Below are 23,269 nucleotides of genomic sequence, written 5' to 3' on the forward strand. Positions count from 1 at the left end.
CAACAAGCTTGAGTTTGCTCAATTCGGAGCTCATATGCAGAAGTTATGGCAGTTTTGGTCCCAGCGGTAGTACCGCGGGCCGGAGCGGTAGTACCGCTTGGGTGCTACAAGCGGTAGTACCGCTCCAGAGCGGTAGTACCGCTGGTAGCCCCCAGCCGTAGTACCGCTGCGGTCTCGTGCTAGTACCGCCTCGATTCGAGGGGTCTTTTTTTCATGTCGGGTTTTACGGTACTAGCCGCGGCAGTGGGGGCCATAGTACCGCTCGTATGCGGTAGTACCGCCCTGACCACCGCGGTAGTACCGCTCTGGCCCCAGCGGCAGTACCGCGGGGGGGAGCGGTAGTACCGCTGGCCAAGCGGTAGTACCGCTCTCTGCGGGGCTGGTGTGGGGGGTAACGGTTGGATTGTTCCCCCCACTATATAAGGAGGTCTTCTTCCCCAATGAACCTCATCCTTTGAGCTCGTGTTCTTCCCCCATTGTTGACCTTCTTCGAGCTTGCTAACTCTCAATCCCTCCATGGATTCTTGCTAGTTTTTGAGGGAAAAGAGAGAGGAGATCTAGATCCACATTTCCACCAATCACTTTCTCCTCTTTGTGAGGGGAACCCCTTGGATCTAGATCTTGGAGTTCTTGGTGTTCTCCTTCTTTTTCTTCCTCTCTTTTTCCTCCCTAGCATTAGTTGCTTCGGTGGGATTTGAGAGAGAAGGACTTGGGCACTCCGTGTGCCCTTGCCATTGCATTTGGTGTATCGATTTGAGTTCTCCACGGTGATACGTGGAAGTTACAAGTTGAGAAGCTTATTACTCTTGGGTGCTTGGTGCCCTTGAGCTTGTTCCTCTTGGGTGCTTGGGCGCCCTAGACGGTTGGTGGTGTTCGGAGCTCAATCATTATGGTGTAAAGCTCCGGGCAAGCGTCGGGGTCTCCAATTAGGTTGTGGAGATCGCCCCGAGCAATTTGACGGGTACCGGTGACCGCCCCCAAGGGTTGCCAAAGTGTACGGGTTCGGTGACCGCCCCCAAGGGTTGCCATTTGTACGGGTTCGGTGACCGCCCTCAAGGGTCCCTTAGTGGAATCACGGCATCTTGCATTGTGCGAGGGCGTGAGGAGATTATGGTGGCCCTAGTGGCTTCTCGGGGAGCATTGTGCCTCCACACCGCTCCAAACGGAGATTAGCATCCGCAAGGGTGTGAACTTCGGGATACATCGTCGTCTCCGCGTGCCTCGGTTATCTCTTACCCGAACCCTTTACTTATGCACTTTACTTTGTGATAGCCATATTGTTTCTTGTCATATATCTTGCTATCACTTAGTTGTTTATCTTGCTTAGCATAAGTTGTTGGTGCACATAGGTGAGCCTAGTTGTTGTAGGTTTTGTGCTTGTCAAATTAACCGCTAGGTTTATTCCGCATTTGTTCAAGCCTAAACCGTAATTATTTTAAAGCGCCTATTCACCCCCCCCTCTAGGCGACATCCTCGATCTTTCAATTGGTATCAGAGCCTCGTCTCTCTTTATAGGGCTTAACCGCCTAGAGAGTAAGGATGTCGACTAGGGGTTTAGGATTCTCTGACACTCTTAGTTTTGATGGCACAAATTTTGATGTTTGGGTAATTCGCATGCTTAATCTCTTTAGGGTCATGGACCCAAATTTAGAGCGAATTGTAGATATGGGTTTTTCTCCTCCAAAGGATCCACAAAGATTATCTTTAGAGGATGAGAAAAACTCTTATTTCAATGCTCAAGCTTCTGATGTGCTTTTTGATGCTTTGAGCAATGTAGTTATATTTCAACTCATGCCTTTCCGGGATGCTCATGAGTTGTGGACAAAGCTTCAAGATAAATATGGCGTGTCCAAGTTTTGTGGGGATGATTGTTCTCCCTCCACCTCCGATCGTGTTGTCTTCTCAACTTCTTCTACTTCACCTACATGTGGTTTGCCACAAGGTAATGACATGGTGAGTAGTGGTGTTCATTGCAATGATGATAGTGGGCTTAGTTTTGATAATCCTTCATCACTTTCTTGTTGCGATGCTTCATCTTTGGACTTTAACACTTCGAGCACCTTACATGTTTCACATGCTCGTGTTGGTAGTCCTTGCATATCATGTAGAAATTGCTTGCTCAAATCTCATGATGATATGCTTGTTATGTCTTGTTGCCATGATAAAAATGTATCTATTTCCTCGAGTTGTTGTGCTAACAATGTAGAGGAAACCCAACACCCCTTGGAACAAGATGTGGTCTTGAACGGTGCTTCAAGGGATCCTACATCATCATCGATTGCTTTTTGCCTTATGGCTAAGTCTTCAAAGGTATCTCCCACTTTGAATCCCAATATATCTTGTGATGATATTGATGATGGCAAGAGTGATGATGATGTCGATTATGATGAAGAGAATGATGATGTTGCCTCCTTAAAAGTTAAGGGGGAAATAATTTTTAAAGCTCTTCTTAAGAATAAAATTGCTCGTTCCAACTTCATGGAAATCATGTCTATTGCTATTGAGGGCAAGAAATATATTGATGAGTTGGAATCTCGTCTTGACGAGCATGAGGTCGCCATTGATAAAATGGAAGGTCATGAGCGTGATTACGCTAATGAGATTGCGGACCTCTCTCAAGCTCTTGAACTTGAACAAACCACCAAGGAATCTCTTGAGGAGACTTTTGCTCTAGAATTATCTAGAGTGAGGGAATCTCGTGATAGAGCTCTTGAGGTGGCCAATGATTTTGAAACTAAAAATGAGGAGCTTGAAGTTGTGCATGCTAAACTCCTTGAGGACTTTGAGCACCTCGAAAATGGCTCAAGGGTCATTGAGAGTGAGCTCATCAAACTCACCGAGTCTCATGCTCAACTTAAAGCTTCATATTCAAAAGAGCTTGTAAAGTTGCCTTCTCCTCTTGCTATTATTGATGATGCTTGTGCTACTAACTCTATTACTTGTGAAGCATCCATTTTGAAGGAGAATGTTGAGCTTCGGGCTCAACTTGAGTTGCTATCTAGCAATTATGAGAAATTGGAAGAAAGCCATGAAAAGCTCTCAAGCTCTCATGATGATCTTCTAGTATCCCATAATGTGCTAAAGATAGCTCATGAGGCCATGATTTCTAAGGTAACATCTAGTGAGCCTCATGTGGATACTAGCACTACTTCTAGTCAAAATGCTATATTGCCATGTGCTAGTCCTTGTAATTCATCTACTCACAATGTTGGTACATCTTGTGATGAATTGCTTTCCTTGCCTTGTTGCTCTAACGATGAAGCTTATACTTCCTCTAGTGCTTGTGTTGAGACTAACCATGTAGAGGAAATCAAAGAGCTCAAGGCCCAAGTCACTTCTTTGAAGAAAGACTTGGAAAAGAGTCATGAAGGGAAATTTACACTCAACAACATCTTGAGAGTGCAAAAATCCCCCAATGACAAAGGTGGACTTGGATTCAACTCCAACAAGAAGAAGAAGTCCAAGATGAACAAAAAGAAGGGCCAAGAACAAGTCAAGAATTCGGCCAAGATTGTTTGCTTCAAGTGCAAAGTAGAAGGGCATCATGTTAGATCTTGCCCATTGAAGAAGAAGGCCATTAGTGATAAGCAACAAGGGAAGCGGCCACAAGTTCACTCTCATTCTCAACCTCAAGTTGAAGAAAGGCCTCTTCCCAAGAAAACTCAAGCTAATGCTTCTCAAGTTGAGAAATCAAGTGAGAAGAAAGTAAAGAGTAGGCGTTGCTACCTATGTCGTGAAAAAGGTCACGTCGCTTCTTCATGCACTAGTGGTAACTTATCCAACCCAATTATCATTGATGATGTCTATTCTCTTGGGAAGGATAAGGTTGGCAATGTGGTTGCCAAGTTTGTTGGTACTCAAAGTGGTTTGAAGTAAAGAACCATTTGGGTAGCCAAGCCTATTGTGACTAACCTCTTAGGACCCAACTTGGTTGGGGACCAACTAGCTCAAACTTGATCAATAGGTGTTGTTGGAGGGCATTGGAGACTTGGCTACTTTATGAAGAATTAAGGGGACTTCATCATTCTAATTGTCTCAAGCCAAGTCATTCGGATTATCAAGTTTCTATCTTATATCCAATGTTCCTCCTTGCGGTAACTTGTACTTAAATTGCTTACATTGAAAGTTACTTGCCCCCGTTGCATGTTTGGTTTCGTTCCTTGCATGTGGTTGTATATGATTGTGTCTCCAAATTGCTTATCTTGAGTAATCAAGTATAGGTATGTTGGTTTGCACTTCATGTACATGTGTGTCGTTCGTTGAGCCGTTGTGCATCTTGTTTGTATCTTAGTTGGCTCTTGTGAGAGATTAATGGAATATCCCATTATGGGGGAGTGATGTGCTTTGTGCACCTCACAATCCTATAAATGTGTGTACATGAGTAATACCATCTAGTATTGATATTTCAAGATTATCTAGTCGCTATGTGGTATGTCTTCTCATGAGAAATTCAAATTCTAAATTGTCCATTAATTATCTCTTGTTGGATCGTTTTTTTGCCTCTTGTTTATCTTTAATTGGTATCACATTATGGGGAGTAATATGCTATGTGTATATTACTAGCCTAGAAAATGTGTACATTTGAGATATTGTCACCTAGAATTGATATTGTAAATTATTTTGTTCCTAGGTGGCATGTTAGCTCTACAAGTTGCAATTTGCTTTTTGTTTGGTGTGAAGATGATGTCGGATATCCTTGCTATCTACCACCGGGAATTATTTCCAAATACTTCTTGTCTTTTGACAATTGGTACTCACTTATGTGTGGTAGAAATTATTGATCATCTTTACATTGGCCTTTGCTTTTATTTGCTTTTTTTCTCTTGCCTAGGAATGTATCAATTCCCTTTGTCTTCCATACCACTTGTGGATCTTGTTAATTTCTTGATCATGTCTAGTGTTTTCTATATATAGTGAAAGTGGTGATCCCACCTTGTGCCTTTTGTATTCAAATGCAAATTCTCTATAATGCACTAGTCTTGGGGGAGCTATCCTATTTTCTATAAAACACTCATCTTGCGATCCTTATCAAGTGTGTGTTGGTGGACGGCAAGCCGTTTCTTTTTGGTACTTGTGCCATCATGAAACTTTGTAGAGAGCTTGGTTTGTTTGGAACCATCCTCTCTTTTGGGAGTTTGATATCATTTTGTGGGTTCCAATGGATATCTCATTCCTTGATGTATCTTTTAATGATATCTTCCAAGTGATGATTTCTCCATTTGGTATTCTTTTCACTAGGTATTTCCTTGTATTTTGGTATCGGTTCTTGAAAGTCTTGAGCATGCATATTAACTTCATGTAGTTTCCTTGATATGCTTTCTCTCTTTGACCCAATATATAGGGAAAACTCCACCAAGTCTCAAATTGGATGAGATGTGCATGAATTTCATTTCCATATCTATATGCACATAATTATGTGGAGTTTGTCCTATGTATTGTTGGTGTTTCTAACTCTTTGGTCCCAATGAGTTTGGGAACCATTTTGTTTGTGTTGTTGTTCTAGGAACAATTGGAGATGCAATGGATGCTCGGCTACTCACAAGGAAGGTGCTGTCACCATGTGCTTTTTGGAGTCAAGCTAGGATGATCAATGAACTACTTTGTACCTTCAATTGGTATCTACTACATCCTTCCAATGTTAACTCGGTAACAAGTATCTTCATATACTTCATGCACACATTTCTTGAATCAACCTTGTGTAGGTTGTATCATGGCATGTTATTCATTCTCTCTTGTGATACTTGTTTCCTTTCTCAAAGCATCCCAACAATGATCTCTTGTTGCTAGTTGTGATGTCTTTGATGGTTGTGTGGTAGGAATTCATTTATGTACAATAAGACCATATCTAGCCATGTGCTATGCTTTCAAGCAAATATCTTATTGGTATATCTATGACTTCCTTTTGGATATCTTGTTCCTTCGTGTTGTAACTATTTCGGGTGTACATCCTTCTTTGTAGATATATATCATCATGATCTCGTCTACCTAGAACCTTATACACTTGAGAGAAATTACATCTCTAGATGATATCCTTTCTTTCACGTCCACCTTGTCTTTCTTGTTATTTCTTTGGTGGCTCCGTGAAAGCTTTTGCCTTGAGTGCATGTCTTATCTCGTTGCATCTTGATGCACTCCTGTGTGGTGAAGATTATTTTCCTCATGCTTATCTCTACGAGGCTTTTGCCATCTTAATTGGTATCCCTCGTCTTGATGAGGCTTTCATCTTCTATCTTCACCATGGGTTGTCACAAGTGTTGATTATTCATTTTGCATTTTAAGTGTGCTTGTGAACCCTTTTGCTTGGTGTGTGTGGGGAGGACATGTCATGCACCTTGTATCTCCACTATCCAAGACTATGTTGATGCTTAATGCTCATTCGTACATTAGTCTTCTCAAGTGCTTTGCCATGACTCACACACATCATTTTGGTTGAGCCTACTCTTAAGTTGCCTCTTTTATATGTTGCTCAACCATTTGTTTGTTGCAAGTGCTAGGCTTTGTTTCCTACATGCTCACTTGCACTTGTTGTGAGTTTCTATTGATTTTCGGGGAGTGATGATCCGATTTTGTGCACTTAGTATCCTAATGCAAATATTGTAAGGAGTGCACAAATCATGGAGAGCTTCACTAGTGTCTTTAGAACACTATGTTGCTCTCTTGCACTTGTCGTGAGGTTCTATTGATCTTGGGGGAGTGACGATCCTATTTTGTGCTCGTTGTATCCAATTACAAAACTAAATTGTGCACAAATCATGGGGAGCTTCTCTAGTTTCTCTAGAACACTCCTTTGCTCATATCATAATTTATTTCATTCATGTGGCATGTAGGATCATTGGTCTAGTTGGCTCAATTGATATCCGTTGATTGCTTGCTTCAATTGGTATCTTTTGATTGCTTGATTGCTTGTTTCTCTCTTTGTTATGTCTTTGTGGCATATCAATCTTGTGCAATCTTTGGGCCTCAATATAGTTTGTCTTCCTCCAAGTATTTACCGTTGGACATGTGTATTGCATTCCACTCTCTTGTTGAGAAATACACAATTTATGGAGGAACACTTTTTATATTGGCCTTCTAAGCTTTTCGCCCATTTTGGCAATCGATGCCAATGGGGGAGAAGTTTCAGAGAGTTTTGTGGAGAAGTCTTCAGAGTTTTCTCCTTGCTTTGGTTTTGTTCCTAAGCATTTGCATCTCATACGCATGCATTATTGGTTGTTGCATTACATGGTGATGCATAATTCCTTATATAAACTCTCTTGAAAGTGATTGTCATCAATTACCAAAATGGGGGAGATTGAAAGAACATGCGGTGCCCCCATGTTTGGTTTTGGTAATTGATGACAATCTCTATGGACTAATGGTTGCCTTGAGTTATATTTGAAGGATTTGTCCATAGGCATTTCTTGAAGTTCATGTGTTGGTTTCAAGGAGTTTATGTGGTGACCAAGGTGTTATTAAGGAATTATCCAAAGATTGGTCATGTGAGAGTTGAGCTTATTGCAAGCATGTCTTGGAGAAGAAGATTGTGTGATCATTCATGTATATCTTCAAGACATCATCCAAATGAAGAGAGTTGAAAAGATTCATGGTTGATCAAGACTAAGTCAAGAGTGAATCAACTTGATCAACTCACAAAGCGTAGAAGATGTACCGAGAGGGATCAAGCGATCCCATGGTGTGGTAAGCATTGTCAATTACGCTTTGTGTACTAACCCATGATCTTCGTGAGAGTTCTTTGTGGGGTTAGGTTGCGGTGTGCAAGTTCAAGTGAAGCATCATGAAGAGATCAAATGCTTGAAGCTTGCCGTCCATTGTGGTGACAATGGACTTGTGAAGATGTTGCGGTGTGCAAGTTCAAGTGAAGCATCATGAAGAGATCAAATGCTTGAAGCTTGCCGTCCATTGTGGTGACAATGGACTTGTGAAGATGTGCGGAAGAGTGGCTCACCCATAGTGGAGTATGGGGGAGCAATCAACTAGTCTTCATCGAGCCAACGCAACCAAGAAAGGTGGTCCAACTTGAGGGAGTCAAGATCGTCATCATCTAGCTCAAGTGGACCATGTGCAAGGCAAAGGTTTGCCCTTGATAGGTTTTCTATTTTACCGGTCTCATGATGGTAGTTGGGAGACCGGGTTATAGGATCGATTGCCGTACTATCAAGGGGGGCTCTCGATGAGTAGCTTGATCGTATCATTCGTAGAGAGCTCAAACCATTGCATCCTTGCATCATCTTTCTTGGTTCTTGTTTGGTTTTTCTCTTTGTGAGTTTTGGAGCTTATGGTCATCTTGATGACAAGCTCGAGTTCATCGAAAACGGAGTTCACTCGCATCTCCTATGATGTTTTCGATGTTGGAAGGTTATGCCGGTTCTTCTCGGTTGGAGGTTTCACTCCTCTATTTGTTGGCATACCTTCCTTGCCTCTTCTTACTCTAACCAGTCGCTGTTTTGATGCTACTCGTCGTCTTGTATCCAACAAGCTTGAGTTTGCTCAATTCGGAGCTCATATGCAGAAGTTATGGCAGTTTTGGTCCCAGCGGTAGTACCACGGGCCGGAGCGGTAGTACCGCTTGGGTGCTACAAGCGGTAGTACCGCTCCAGAGCGGTAGTACCGCTGGTAGCCCCCAGCCGTAGTACCGCTGCGGTCTCGTGCTAGTACCGCCTCGATTCGAGGGGTCTTTTTTTCGTGTCGGGTTTTACGGTACTAGCCGCGGCAGTGGGGGCCATAGTACCGCTCGTATGCGGTAGTACCGCCCTGACCACCGCGGTAGTACCGCTCTGGCCCCAGCGGCAGTACCGCGGGGGGGAGCGGTAGTACCGCTGGCCAAGCGGTAGTACTGCTCTCTGCGGGGCTGGTGTGGGGGGTAACGGTTGGATTGTTCCCCCCACTATATAAGGAGGTCTTCTTCCCCAATGAACCTCATCCTTTGAGCTCGTGTTCTTCCCCCATTGTTGACCTTCTTCGAGCTTGCTAACTCTCAATCCCTCCATGGATTCTTGCTAGTTTTTGAGGGAAAAGAGAGAGGAGATCTAGATCCACATTTCCACCAATCACTTTCTCCTCTTTGTGAGGGGAACCCCTTGGATCTAGATCTTGGAGTTCTTGGTGTTCTCCTTCTTGTTCTTCCTCTCTTTTTCCTCCCTAGCATTAGTTGCTTCGGTGGGATTTGAGAGAGAAGGACTTGGGCACTCCGTGTGCCCTTGCCATTGCATTTGGTGCATCGGTTTGAGTTCTCCACGGTGATACGTGGAAGTTACAAGTTGAGAAGCTTATTACTCTTGGGTGCTTGGTGCCCTTGAGCTTGTTCCTCTTGGGTGCTTGGGCGCCCTAGACGGTTGGTGGTGTTCGGAGCTCAATCATTGTGGTGTAAAGCTCCGGGCAAGCGTCGGGGTCTCCAATTAGGTTGTGGAGATCGCCCCGAGCAATTTGACGGGTACCGGTGACCGCCCCCAAGGGTTGCCAAAGTGTACGGGTTCGGTGACCGCCCCCAAGGGTTGCCATTTGTACGGGTTCGGTGACCGCCCTCAAGGGTCCCTTAGTGGAATCACGGCATCTTGCATTGTGCGAGGGCGTGAGGAGATTACGGTGGCCCTAGTGGCTTCTTGGGGAGCATTGTGCCTCCACACCGCTCCAAACGGAGATTAGCATCCGCAAGGGTGTGTACTTTGGGATACATCGTCGTCTCCGCGTGCCTCGGTTATCTCTTAGCCGAACCCTTTACTTATGCACTTTACTTTTGTGATAGCCATATTGTTTCTTGTCATGTATCTTGCTATCACTTAGTTGTTTATCTTGCTTAGCATAAGTTGTTGGTGCACATAGGTGAGCCTAGTTGTTGTAGGTTTTGTGCTTGTCAAATTAACCGCTAGGTTTATTCCGCATTTGTTCAAGCCTAAACCGTAATTATTTTAAAGCGCCTATTCACCCCCCCTAGGCGACATCCTCGATCTTTCATCTTGGGGGGCTACACTGGTTGAAGTTTTGATGAGTATAAGGCAATTACAAGTCCCAGGTTGCTGCAAGCATGACAATCCGGCACTTGGGGGCTACAGGTGATATGCATATAAGAGAGAAAAAAATTTAAATTCTCGGTTTGGAGCAGACCAGATTAACTCAGTGTCTGCAACAATCATGACCCGGCATCATTTATTTATAACCCGGCAATTTTGGCAATCATAAATCGAGCCAATGTCAGCAAATGGATTATGAAGCTGGCCTATTGACTCGGATTTTCCAGGAGAAAATGTCAAGGACTTAAGGATGATCAGGTGCCGGCTTACAAGAATATTTAACCCGAAGCACAACCTGTCAAATTTGTTCTTGTGTTTGTTTTACAGGAGCAGTTTAACATGGATAAATCCAAAATTAAACCGGGGGCTAATGTCGGGGATATACCCCGCGGTATGACCCGGCCGGAAGTATGACCTGGCCGGACTTGGCGCTTCACCGATGACCCGCCGGAGGACTGACGACTCACAAGCCTGACGATTCATGGATGGCCCCGATGGTGGGTCAGATAGAAGACAAGGCCCAAGGCCCAGAAGGCCGGCTCACGTTTATGATGGGCCGGCTTAAGAACAAAGGGATGACGAATATTTCCTTTACGAGGAAGCAAGACCCGGACTTGTATTCAACTTGTAAGAAAAGATAGACTAGTACTAGTCCTACTAGGACTCCACATGTAACCCGCCCCTCTAACTTATATAAGGAGGGGCAGGGCACCCCAAAGAAGGGACAAGAAACAATTTTTAGGGCTAGACACAAAGAGCCGGCCGAGCCGGCGATTCACTCATGATCATAATGAGACCTAGCCTCAAACAGCATGTAGGGTTATTACCGGATGATGTTTCCCGGGGCCCGAAGCTGTCTAAATCCCTGTCTTGTGTTGTGTCTCTTGATTCCGCCCAACCCCTCTCAAGCTACCGCATAGATGCGTTGGCCTCGCGACTAAGTCCTGACACTAAGAACATCTGCCGTGACAATTCCACGATAGCATCTACATTCAACCTTTACTCATTTCTTGGAGGTTTTTGCCACAATATCTCATGTGGTTCTGAAGATCTCGCTGCTCTGCTATAGTTAACTGAAAGTGTGTGGTTTGTTCCTAGTGTTGACGTGTGGGCAGCGGTGCCATCAGTGGGCATGAGTGGACGAGGGCTTGGGCACCGATTTAAATAAGTAACATACATCTACAGTCGCTGAACTTGAGTCATATATTCACCTTGGTCACTAGTTTTTTATATAAATATAAAATACAGGTCACCGATGGGGTATAAGTTGCATGTAGGTACATCTAATACCCCCTGTAGTGTTTTGAAGATTTTTGGACAAAACAATTAAGGGACTAATGTGTTTACGAGTGCACACGGGAAGTAAAGTCCCTGAGGAGTATAGATAAGATTGCTTAATCTTCTGAGAAGATTTCCTGAGCTATTGAGAAGATTGCCAGAGCTCTCGAGGAGTTTGCTATACTTGTGGGAGACAACCCCTAAAAATTGTTGGGAAGAACAATTATCTCAGTATGCTATTCGAGGAACAATTGACTGCTATGAGAAGAATGAAGATGGCGAGAAGACGTAGTTGTTTTCTCTAGTTTCATTTTTCTCTATTGAGTCATAGGGCAAACCATACAATTAAGGAGGGTCCAAGTTTGTAGAGATTTAGGTATTTATTGTGTGCTCAATCATAAACCTATTTCTTCGAGTGAAGGCGAGAGAAATCTCTTCGTGCAGAGTGATTATTCTCTGAGTCCGAGACGAAGTTCTTCGAGACTTAGAGAAAGAATGACTGGCAATTGAGTCGGCTTGACTTGATCCTCAAGTAAAGTCGCCGTGTGTGTTTGAAACGACTATTATGCCACGTGTCAGTTGATCGTTGAGTGGCGCATGCCCCAATTGACCATTTCACACTTTGGCATTGCTCCTTCTATAAATAACCACCCCAACCCAACCTTCAATGGTTGGCTACTACATTTGAACCGATGAGAGTTTGTCTGAGTAACCCATCCAACAAGAGAACTGCTAGATCCTAAGAGGGAAAATCCCAGAGCTAAACTATATGTAGTGATTGAGCATCATGAAGAACTAGATTGATATGAAGCTTGTGCATATTACTCTTGTGGGGTTGAACACCCACTAGACGATTATGCATTGGTCTGAGCAACAAGAGTCATTGTGGTTTGCCATGGATGAGTATGTGAAGGTTTAGAGACTGCCTTCAAAGAATCTACCAAGAGTAAATTAACTGGAGTTCGAGGAATCTCACATCGAGGAGAATAGGACGAAGGGAGGTTTGCTCCCGGGTGCAGTCACAAGTCCCTCCAACTAAACGTAGAACTTTGGCAGAAGTGTGAACTGGTCGAACAAATCACCTATCGACATCGAGCACCACAAGTTTCCTCGCTGCCTGCATTAGCTTTAGTTTTTCTCCATCTGAGTTATTCCTCTACCTCGAATTACTTTTTTGTGTTCAGTTCTTCGAAACCGATTGCATTTTTGTCTGTGTTGCTTACCATACTAGGATTTGTATTATCTCTCGTAGTACTTATGATATTATGTTTGTATGCTCGCATGATGTTTATCCCTTTCAACTTAGTTATTCTTCTCTTCGTGTGTTCGATTAGATATTTCCCAATATGTTCTTTAGTTTTTCCTCTAAGTATGTTACTTCTTCAGTTTCATCACTGCATAGTTTCTATCTTAGAGAGGATTTAGGTTGTGCTTCTTTGATATAATTTATTTCTTGGAAGAATTTTAAATCTCCTATTCACCCCCCTCTAGTTGGTTTCTGATTCTACAATTGGTATCGCAGCAATGCAATCCCTTGTCTTTGCACATTTTGGTATAACCACCTGTAGTTTTGAGAATGTCGACTACAGTGAATTACAAGTCTGACGAGAAGATACATGTCTTCGATTGGAAAGACTATCGCTTCTGAAAAAACAAGATGTGCATCCGCTTAAATGCCATTGATGAAGATATCTGGAAAATTGTGAAATATGCTTATGTCACTGAGGACCCTCCCTATATCACTCCTACAGTGAGAACATACAAGCAACTTGATTCTTAGGTTAATGACGTTATCTGTAATCATCTCTCTATGGTGCAATTTGGTTAGGTTAGTTCTTTGAAGGCATTGAAGGAAATATGTGATATACTTGAGAAGGTGAATGAGGGTGTTTCCTCTTAGAAAGAATCTCGTTCAATAATCTTCAAAGGCACTTCAATCGCTTCAAGAGACTTGGCAATGAGTATGTTCAAAAATATATGAGCGTCTGTGTGATATCTCTGGTAAACTTCAAGGACTTGGTGCAACTGATTATACTGATCATGAAGTGGTGAAGTTGCTTCGGTCTCTGGATAGCACATTTGATACTTTGGTTCTGATGATCAAGGAACGCCCAGATTACAAAAGTTTCGACCCTGTAGATGTTATTGAGAGACTTAATACCCATGAGTTGCAATAAGAGGAAAAGAGAGAATTGTATTGTCTCGGCTATCGAAAAGCCATTTTCTCGAAGCTGTTGTTGATTCTTTCCCGAAACAAGAGGAAAATGCTGATGGAAATTCTGAAAATCTTGAAAGAATTGGCAAATACCACGTACTAATCATGAAACACTTCAATCGTTTTAAAAAGAAGATTCCCTTCCCGACAAAGAATTCAAATAATAACTCAAAATCTGCCTCAAGCTCGCAGTTCTCGAGTGACAATTCCTGGTTCAAGTGCAGAATCTTCGGTCATTTCATCGTAGGTTGTCCTCTAAGGGAAACTGAAGCTAGGGATGGTGGCAAGTTCAACATGGGCAGTAAGAGCAGCAAAAGTAGCAAGAGCAAGAGCTAAGATTATGATGAAGTTAAGAATAAAAAGTAGCATTTCAAGAAGAAAGAGAGTTCTTCCATGAAATCATCCTTGAAGTCAAATTCATACAGGAAAAGGACTTCTCACAAGTCCAAGGCTTATATTGGAAAAGAAATGGATTCTGAAGAAGAAGTTTCTGAGTCTGATGCCCCCAAAGAAGAATCCTCTGCAAATGATTCTGACCGTGGCATGGCTTGTATTGTCCGCGCTTCTACACTTGTGTTGAGTTCCTTCTTCGACAATGATGATAAGGACGATGAAGCTCCTGCTCCTCCATACTAGTTCATGGCGAGAGCCTCAAAGGTATCTTCTTGAAAATCTCATGCTAACTTGAGTGATGGTTCTCTCTCTGAGGAAATTGTGAAAAAACCAGCCATGCTAAACTTGCTAAAATTGCATCTAAACAATAAGACTCTGTGAATAAACATCAAAGAACTCTTGTTAAGGAAGAACATGTTGGTTAAGGAGATGGAGAAAAAACAATTTTTGACAAATGAGCATTCGCGTCTTTAGTTAAAATTTGAGGATTTATCCCGTCATCATGAATCTCTCTCAACCGATCATGAGAAATTACATATGAGTTTCTCGAAAGGAAACAAGAGCTCGAATCACTGTGGGTGGCTCATGATGATGTTAGTATGGAAAATGATTCTCTCCCCGCCCAGCAAAATAGTGCTTCACAAAAGGAGTTTGTTCCACCTTGCTCAATGCATAAATCCTAAGAATGCCATTTCCTCTGCTAAACATCAAATGTCTCGGAGAATATTTTCTCGGAATCTTCTACTACAAATGTGGTTAACAACCTCTCATCTAAGAAAACCACTACACTTATTGGTGAAAATGCTAGGATGGATAATTTACTTGAGACAAGAATGTTGAAGAGTCTCAAAGGGCACCAAACCTTTTGTGATGTTCTTAAGAAGTCAATTCTTCGTAAGTACCCTAGAAAGGAAGGGGTAGGTTTCAAGAGAAAGATCAATGCTGATGGTATGTACTCGACTCCAGAGCAATATCCCAAATCCCAATGGGTTCTTGCCAAGGGAAAACCCATTGATCCCTTACTTCTCTCTGTATGATTGCAATACGCTCTGTACTACCATTGAGTCATTTGCCTCCAACCATAAACTGTTTAAGAAAACAAAATGAAGAGGTATTTGCTCACTATATTGGTGCTAACTTCAGGAATAGACCACCAAAGAAAATTCTAGGTAGTTAAGACCGTGATCGATCAGCCCCTCTGGATGTTTCTCTAATCATGAACGAAAATAATTCTTAGTAAGGAAACACTTCTCTAGTACCCGGTATCAACCTCCGAGAGGTGAAACCTATGTCTAACATGAGTGGTCATACATGGCAATGGTGCTGTTTATGCGCGGTTCCCTTGTTGAAGGCATTGCTCAGATATGCTTAGACTAGTTTTTCAGTGTGAAAACCTAGAGTCCAAACTTTGGTGGTAGGATTCGGTGACGGCGGTGCTTGAGTGCCGCTCTCTTCCTGATGGTGTTGTTGTTGAAGAATCGCGTTGTCCTTATAGTGCCATGCAATGGTTACTGTGGATATGGTCATTGTTGTAGTTTGTCGATCACGGATTTGTTCGCCACTTGATAGTTCATTTTGATCAATAAAATTCACCATTTGTCAAAAAAAAACAATCAACATAGAAAGTGAGATTGGAATTTTGACTAGTCATGTTGACCTCCAAATATATGAAGATTGAATGATGATTCTGAATATTTGTGTACAAGCACATGGGCTGTCTTTGTGAACCATGATTGGGCAAATGCAGAAGCCAAAAGCTCATCACTAAAAAGGTAGAAATAAGTGGAATGGTCAGCAGTTGGAACCATTTTGTGTGGTACTTGTGGTAACACGGTGTATTGAGGTAGTATGCTATTCTGCACGAGCAATGAAATGTTCTGAACAAAATACACTGGTAAATTTGAGAGTTCAGCATCCTGCTCAACTGAACACACAGACACTCATCGGTATTTAATCCAACCGATCATCACTTGAAAAATTCCCATCTAGACAACACACTCTTAAATAATCATATTTTTCAAGGAAAACTGGGCCGATTATACTAGCTACTAGCTTTCACTAACTGCATTCTTCCTTTTCTTTTTGGCAGTCAGTACAATCTGTTGCAGCAGCTAGGGTATCACACGCATAACAGAAGTGTAAATGCCATGTGATCAGAGGATGGTTAACTTGACGTCCATGCGTATGTTGATCTTCTTCTAGTCGTAGACAGGGTTGTAGATCTCCTTCCACGACTTCTTCAGTGGCGCCAACTGGTGGCTCGGCGTCAGCATATCGAACCGGGCCAATCGACGCCACCTGTCTCGTGCGCCGGCATTGTGTCAGGTGACTAGCTGGGGAGTGCCTCCGCTCAGCGACCATGGTAGCTCCTTTAGCTTGCATCCTGTAACGGGGGTAGAGGCGACGACAGTAGGTAAGGGGGAAGAGACGGAAGGGAAGGATGTTTTGAAGGCACTTGGTGCGCATTTCCTATTCAGTGCTTTAAGCGCAAGTTACAGGCATTCCTTCAAACAGGGGCACCTTGCTTGATAGGAGGTAGCATTACCATAAAACATTCGAGGGACACGAGTAATGGCTGTGACGACTTATTATGAAGAAAACTAATATCAAGCTCTGTAATGCTTGCACGACCCAAGAAACACGAGGGAGAAATTTAGAAACATTATAACTATGCACCTTTCCAGCCCTCACAGGCCATTAGCGGTCATAGCCGTTGGATCTTCACTTTAAGGCGTTTTCGGCCGTCAGATTAGCGCTCAATCCCACCTCCGTTCGAACCGATCACTAGGAACGAGCGCCAACGGTGCGGGCCGCTACTCTGATGACAATTTCGGTTGTCTGGTGTAAAGTGGGCCCATTTGGCTTTCTGTAGTACCGCTCTACTGTGTTGAAGTGCGTCGCTCCTCCTTTTTCCCTAAGACGAGCCACAATGGAAGTAACTTCAGCAGTAACATCGACTCCAACTCAGCAAACTTGCTTATGTGGCAATAAGTTAATAAGGAGAGAGATAGTTTCAGTAACTTAGCTAGTTACTGTAACATCACATGTCTCAATGCAATATGAGTCTATAACCTAATAAATGAATCTTTGTATGACACTATAGTTATGTTACTACCCACTATGAAGTTAGTAATATAGTCTAAGGATATATGTATGTTACTAGTGTATGTTACTCTTCATTGTGGCTAGTCTAATCAAAAGTGATCCGTTTCCTAAAAAGGCGTCGCTCCTCCGTCCTTTCGTAGTTCTCAAAAAAAAAATCCTCCGTCCTTTCGTGAGCAAACCCTAGTGTGGCGGCTCCTGACATATCCTCTCTCCACGGCAGGCTGCGGCATCACAACCTCCCGTCGACCATCCAGCGTCTCTTTGGTTGGATCTGGAAGATGAGGGTCGGGACTGAGCCGAGGGAAGACTCAGAGAGTAGGGCGACGGGAAAGAGGTGAAGAAGGCAGTGCCGTGCTCGATCAACGATGCGAGGAACATCTCTTCGCGTCGCAGGGATGGGATGGAAGCCGCTGGACTCGATCTTCCAGTTCCGCACGACTCAAAGGTTTGGTATTTGCTCGATTCACCACCATGATCTGTTTCTCCGATCTAATCTGTTTGGACCCTTTCTTCTTTGTGTTTCTTCAGCGCCTCCTCAACTCCCCTTTTTAACCCTAGGCGCCCTTCAAAGAATTGGAAGTGGGAGGGAACCGTGAGATAGGCTGGGTCACCAGGTAAATCTCACTCTTCAAGTGTTATACTCTCTTATATCGTTCTGATGGTGTCAGTTAACACAGATTCTGGAAGGGACACCATTTTTATATGCTATCATCACAGGCTATGATAAGAGAATATCTTAAGATGTGTGCACTGCTAATCTGTTATTTATTTTGTGGTGAGATGTTTGTCTATCTGCAATCATTTTCTTTTTTGCCAAATAAAATTTGAACTCACACGTGTTGTCTGATGCCTGGCCATTAATTCATATTACCGTACAACCCTTCCTATTAAAAAATGTAAATGACAATATGCAAGCTAACTCTAAATTTCATTTATGCTGTCAGGAACAACAGATGCTATTGCCGAGGATTTGACCTTATGAGTTACGATACATTAAAGCAAATGATCCTGACTTTTCTTCCCTCCCGTGCTATTTATATACTTTTGTTCTTGCAGTTTCCCATCTAGGTAACAGCTCACACGTCGTGAGTTTTCGGAATGAGCATATTTCCATTGCTTCGTACAGAAGCATGTTAAATTCTATGACTCAATAAAACATGGTAATCTTAGGTAATGTAAAAGCGAAATTCATTAATTGGCATCTGTCCCAGTTGTGCAAAAACATGTTTGGCTATTGTTTCCTGCGACTTCTTAGGGTTCACAATGATTCTACTAAAGAAGTGTGATAAGCTTCTGAGATCCCGGTACAAAAGAGTTTCTGAGTCAGATGAGCACTCTCTGTATTTGGATTTGTTTATCATGCTATATACTCATGCAAGGGAGAACTTTTCTGATGTAGTAAAGGATGTCAAGGTGGACTCTGAAACTCTGTTCAAACAACAATTTTTTTATATATTTCCTATTGCGTGAACGGAAGCTAAGCTTTCTAGACGTAGCCAAGTAATGCATTATACACTTCTATCATTTGAGGCGCCATGGTTGCATTTATTATGTTATTTGAAACTCTATATGTTTATATAGACCAGTCTTTTTTGGTTTGATCAGTTTTGCTGCCTTTCTCTATGGTCAGGTATTCTTTACTTGCAACTGAAATATCATGGTTGTTGCTTTGTGGAGAAAATAATGCTATTAGTTTGACTAGCGAGGATCTGTACAACTCGGGTGATCAAAGATTCTTATCATACTGCAGGTATCCTAGGACCTTACATAACATTTTTGCCCTATGTCCATATGTTCAAGTTGATATTGGAAGGAGCAGGAACATAATTGGAGCCGGCTGACCAAAATGTGTAACTTTTCGGCCATCAATTTGTTCAGTTTTCCTTGTCCGACACTTGTTGGCTTCACCTCAGAAGTTTCTTCATGTTTGCAGGAAAGTAATAACACTTTGCAACAAGGCTTGTTGAAACAGGAATAAGAGTAGGCAGAGCAGCTGCAAGCCAAAACATCAAGATCTTACATTTACATGAGTGAAGGTGCCATATGTTCCTATTCATGATCACTTTATATATCGCTCACGTACAAAAACTATGGCAGTTTCTCTTGAAAAAAAATCAAAACCACATGTGTCTAATGTTGTGATCACTTATTGTAATTTTTTTTGCATGTATTGAGGCAAGTGGCTAAATGCGGAAAGGTACCACACTTTATTATGGGCATGTATAAGCAATGTCATGAGAGTGGATCTATATTATATTTCCCAGCTTGAAAAAAAATCAGTAAGGCTGTTCCATGGCCAAACTAAATTTCTAAATTTGATATTAGATACGTATGATAGGTGATGTTCTGTTACGGATATTAAAATATATGCTATCTGAATAGCGATGCTATTGTATGCTACATCAATATACACCATAATATTATTGTTTACATTATGTTGTTGCTTTATTTTCATCTGACTGTAGTTTTTTTTGCATGTGATACTACTTAACAACCTACCACCACTTGACTGAGCTCTTTGGAGGTGATTTTTACCTCAATAAAACATTTCTTATTGTAGATCATATGAAATTCTTCAATCAGAGGAGCTCCTCAATGCATAAGCCAAAGGCACATTCAAAGAAAAGCAAGGAATGGTCAGTGAGAAATGATATTTGTATTTCAACAGTTTCTAAGAAAAGACTGTAATTTTCATCTCTATTCTATGAATAAGTCTGACATGTTTTTTGACAAACGGTTCTTTTGACCATCCAGATTTTAGTGTTATATGGACTTCGATTAGTCCATGTTTTAATGCTTTGCATGTGTATCCCCAAATGCAAATATTGTTGAAATGTAAGAACACAAATGAGCAGAAGCGTTAGATAACCATTTGTTCCTCTCTTGACCTATGTTTCTGTTTTCTCATGAACTATAGACGTGATGAGAAGTAAGAATAACACTACTTTCCGATTCTGCCGTAAGGTCTTAAATGTATTTTTGGAAATTCCATCATTATAGTGCACAAAGTTAATAAAAAATTCTATCATAATAGACGGGCACAGCAACGCGCCATGATGATCTAGTACAGGATATGAGTTGGCTGTTTGTGGACAGGCACCGATGCTAGTCTTACTACATTTGCTAGTAGACATGCGAAATCCCGAAAGTCCTTCCCTGAATATCATGCTTGCTTATGAGAGATAAAAGTAAGCGAAGTGATACGACAATCAGAAGCAATGTGTGCACCATTTGCTGTTTTGCACAGACAATTTGGTTTTCAGGGGAACTAGACCCATTATGCTACATAATTTGACCCTTTAGCATCCTGCCTTGAACCCATCCTCTAAGTACAGTACTCATCTAACCATCTAATGGCCCAGTGATCAGAGGGGATTACCTTGGTGTTAATGCGGATTTTGATCTTCATTTGGTCTTGGACGGGGTAGTAGATCTCCTCCCATATCATGCCTTCTGCATCGGCACGAATTATACGGTGCCTCGGCACTGGAACTTCCCGCCTCCCATCTCCCTCGGAGTGAGCGTCTCGGTCAACGTCCTCGCCGCCGCCCGTTGCTTTCATCTAAATTGCGCCGGCGGCCGAAGGAGGCGCCTCGGCGGCCGTCGGAGCTTCGTGAACTTTTTTTGGATCCGAGTTTTGACGGAGGTAAGAAGCAAGGGGCAGAAGATGGAAGGAAGGCTGTTTAGAAGGCACCTGGGCCGGTCCAATATAAGCCACCACAGCAAGACGAATAATGTGGGCATTTCCTAACGGGCGCCTTAAGCGCCCGTTTCTTCAGTAACCGCAAACGGACGCATACCCCTCGTGCCGCGCTGGGCCGGCCCGTCTCTTTTTTTCTTTGTTCAAAACTGCAGCAAAGGTGATACGACAATCAGAACCATTATGTGCACCATTTGATGCTCTGCACAGACAATTTGGTTTTCAGGGGAACTAGACCCATTATGCTACATAATTTGACCTTTAGCATCCTCCCTGAACCCATCCTCTAAGTACAGTACTCATCTAACCATCTAATGGCCCAGTGATCAGAGGGGATTAACTTGGCGTTAATGCGGATTTCGATCTTCATTTGGTCTTGGACGGGGCAGTAGATCTCCTCCCACATCATGCCTTCTGCATCGGCACGAATTATACGGTGCCTCGGCACCGGCACTTCCCGCCTCCCATCTCCCTCGGAGTGAGCGTCTCGGTCAATGTCCTCGCCGCCGCCCGTCGCTTTCATCTAAATTGCACCGGCGGCCTGAGGAGGCGCCTCGGCGGCCGTCGGAGCTTCGTGAACTTTTTTTTGGATCCGAGTTTTGACGGAGGTAAGAAGTAAGGGGCTGCAGATGGAAGGAAGGGTGTTTAGAAGGCACCTGGGGCCGGTCCAATAGAAGCCACCACAGCAAGACGAATAATGTGGGCATTTCCTAACGGGCGCCTTAAGCGCCCGTTTCTTCAGTAACCGCAAACGGACGCATACCCCTCGCGCCGCGCTGGGCCGGCCCGTGTCTTTTTTTTGTGTTCAAAACTGCAGCAAAAGTGATACGACAATCGGAACCATTATGTGCACCATTTGCCCCTGTTGGAATTGGGTGTGGAAGGGCCGAGTACCACATAAAATGCGTACTTTTGCATGGAAAGTATCGGTACGCACGCTGGCTACTGCTCCATGCAAAGCAAAGCATCACGTCAGCGACTCTGAAACTTGCCGGCTGTGCGGAGATGCTAAGGATGACTCATTTCATGCGTTAATAACTTGTCCAGGTTCTGTCTTGGTATGGCATACGATGAGACAGGTGTGGCCACTGCCAACTAATGATAAGTTAATCAACACGGGGCCGGAATGGTTAATGTCCCTGCTTGCTGATAGGACTGAGAAGATACGCACCATGATAATCATGTTGCTTTGGCGTATATGGTCCTTATGGAATGACCAACTGCATCACAAAGTCATTCCACCCCTTGAGATCACAAAAGACTTTTTGTGCAGCTATCTATCTTCATTCGATCAAGCCCAGAAGTACAGCATCGATGATATTCTTAAAGGAAAAATGTCCATGGATGAACAGGTGGTCACCTCGGCTCCTGTTAATGCTCAACGTGCACCCTGGCCAAAACCACCCATAGGCTGGGTTGCACTATCTATGGATGGATCATTTGTGAAGGAGACAGGACTAGCTGGGTCCGGCATGGTGCTTAGGGATTCCGAGGGGGGGGTTATTTTCTCGGCTTGCCGGTACCTGTTTAACTGCAAAGACGCACTTGAAGCAGAGATTAGTGCTATTCTTGAAGGACTATCAATTAGTATACAATGGTCGGATTTTCCAATTGTGATCCAATCCGATAACGCGATGGCTGTTGCTGCACTGACTGATGACTCACTGGACCGTTCTGCATACGGTTATCTCATGTTAGAAATCAAGAAAACTCTTGAGTCGCGTGGGTTTATTCCGTTGAAAATTGAGCGTCATCAAAATAGAGTTGCTCATAGTTTAGCTAGTATAGGAAGATCTGGTGGTAGCACCACTTGTTGGTTGCGCCGGGTGCCAGACAGTGTTGCTCATGTTGTACTAGCTGACTGTAATTCTGTTTCTGAGGAATAAAACCCACCTTTTCCACACACAAAAAAATTGGTTTTCAAGGGAACTAGACCCATTATGCTACATAATTTGACCCTTTAGCATCCTGCCCTGAACCCATCCTCTAAGTACAGTACTCATCTAACCATCTAATGACCCAGTGATCAGAGGGGATTACCTTGGCGTTAATGTGGATTTCGATCTTCATTTGGTCTTGGACGGGGCAGTAGATCTCCTCCCACATCATGCCTTCTGCATCGGCACGAATTATACGGTGCCTCGGCACCGGCACTTCCCGCCTCCCATCTCTCTCGGAGTGAGTGTCTCAGTCAACGTCCTCGCCGCCGCCCATCGCTTTCATCTAAATTGTGCCGGCGGCCGTCGGAGCTTCGTGAACTTTTTTTTGGATCCGAGTTTTGACGGAGGTAAGAAGCAAGGGGCCGAAGATGGAAGGAAAGGTGTTTAGAAGGCACCTGGGCCGGTTCAATATAAGCCACCACAGCAAGACGAATAATGGGGACATTTCCTAACGGGTGGCGCCCGTTTCTTCAGTAACCGCAAACGGACGCATACCCTTCGCACCGCGCTGGGCCGGCCCGTGTCTTTTTTTCTTTGCTCATGTTGTACTAGCTGACTGTAATTCTGTTTCCGAGGAATAAAACCCACCTTTTCCACACACACAAAAATTGGTTTTCAAGGGAACTAGACC

General features: G+C 43.3%; 1 long non-coding RNA gene and 1 pseudogene across 4 annotated transcripts; one reads left to right on the top strand and one right to left on the bottom strand.

Annotated features, from left to right (window-relative positions):
* LOC123097095 (RNA-binding protein pno1-like) overlaps positions 1-16,166 on the bottom strand; it is a 64,538-nt pseudogene extending 48,372 nt beyond the window's left edge.
* A 999-nt stretch (positions 16,167-17,165) lies between these two features.
* On the top strand, positions 17,166-19,877 carry LOC123100403 (uncharacterized). Of its 4 annotated transcripts, none has more exons than XR_006448397.1 (4): positions 17,166-17,443; positions 17,527-18,846; positions 18,932-19,034; positions 19,559-19,877. It is a non-coding gene; the product is annotated as an uncharacterized lncRNA (long non-coding RNA). The 4 variants fall into 4 exon arrangements; XR_006448396.1 differs by having other exon boundaries at positions 17,527-17,612; positions 17,943-18,846; positions 18,932-19,877; XR_006448395.1 differs by having other exon boundaries at positions 17,527-17,612; positions 18,749-18,846; positions 18,932-19,877.
* Positions 19,878-23,269: the final 3,392 nt, after the last annotated feature.

The sequence above is a fragment of the Triticum aestivum genome, chromosome 4D, assembly GCF_018294505.1.
Source record: "Triticum aestivum cultivar Chinese Spring chromosome 4D, IWGSC CS RefSeq v2.1, whole genome shotgun sequence".
In the NCBI taxonomy this organism is placed as follows: Eukaryota; Viridiplantae; Streptophyta; class Magnoliopsida; order Poales; family Poaceae; genus Triticum; species Triticum aestivum.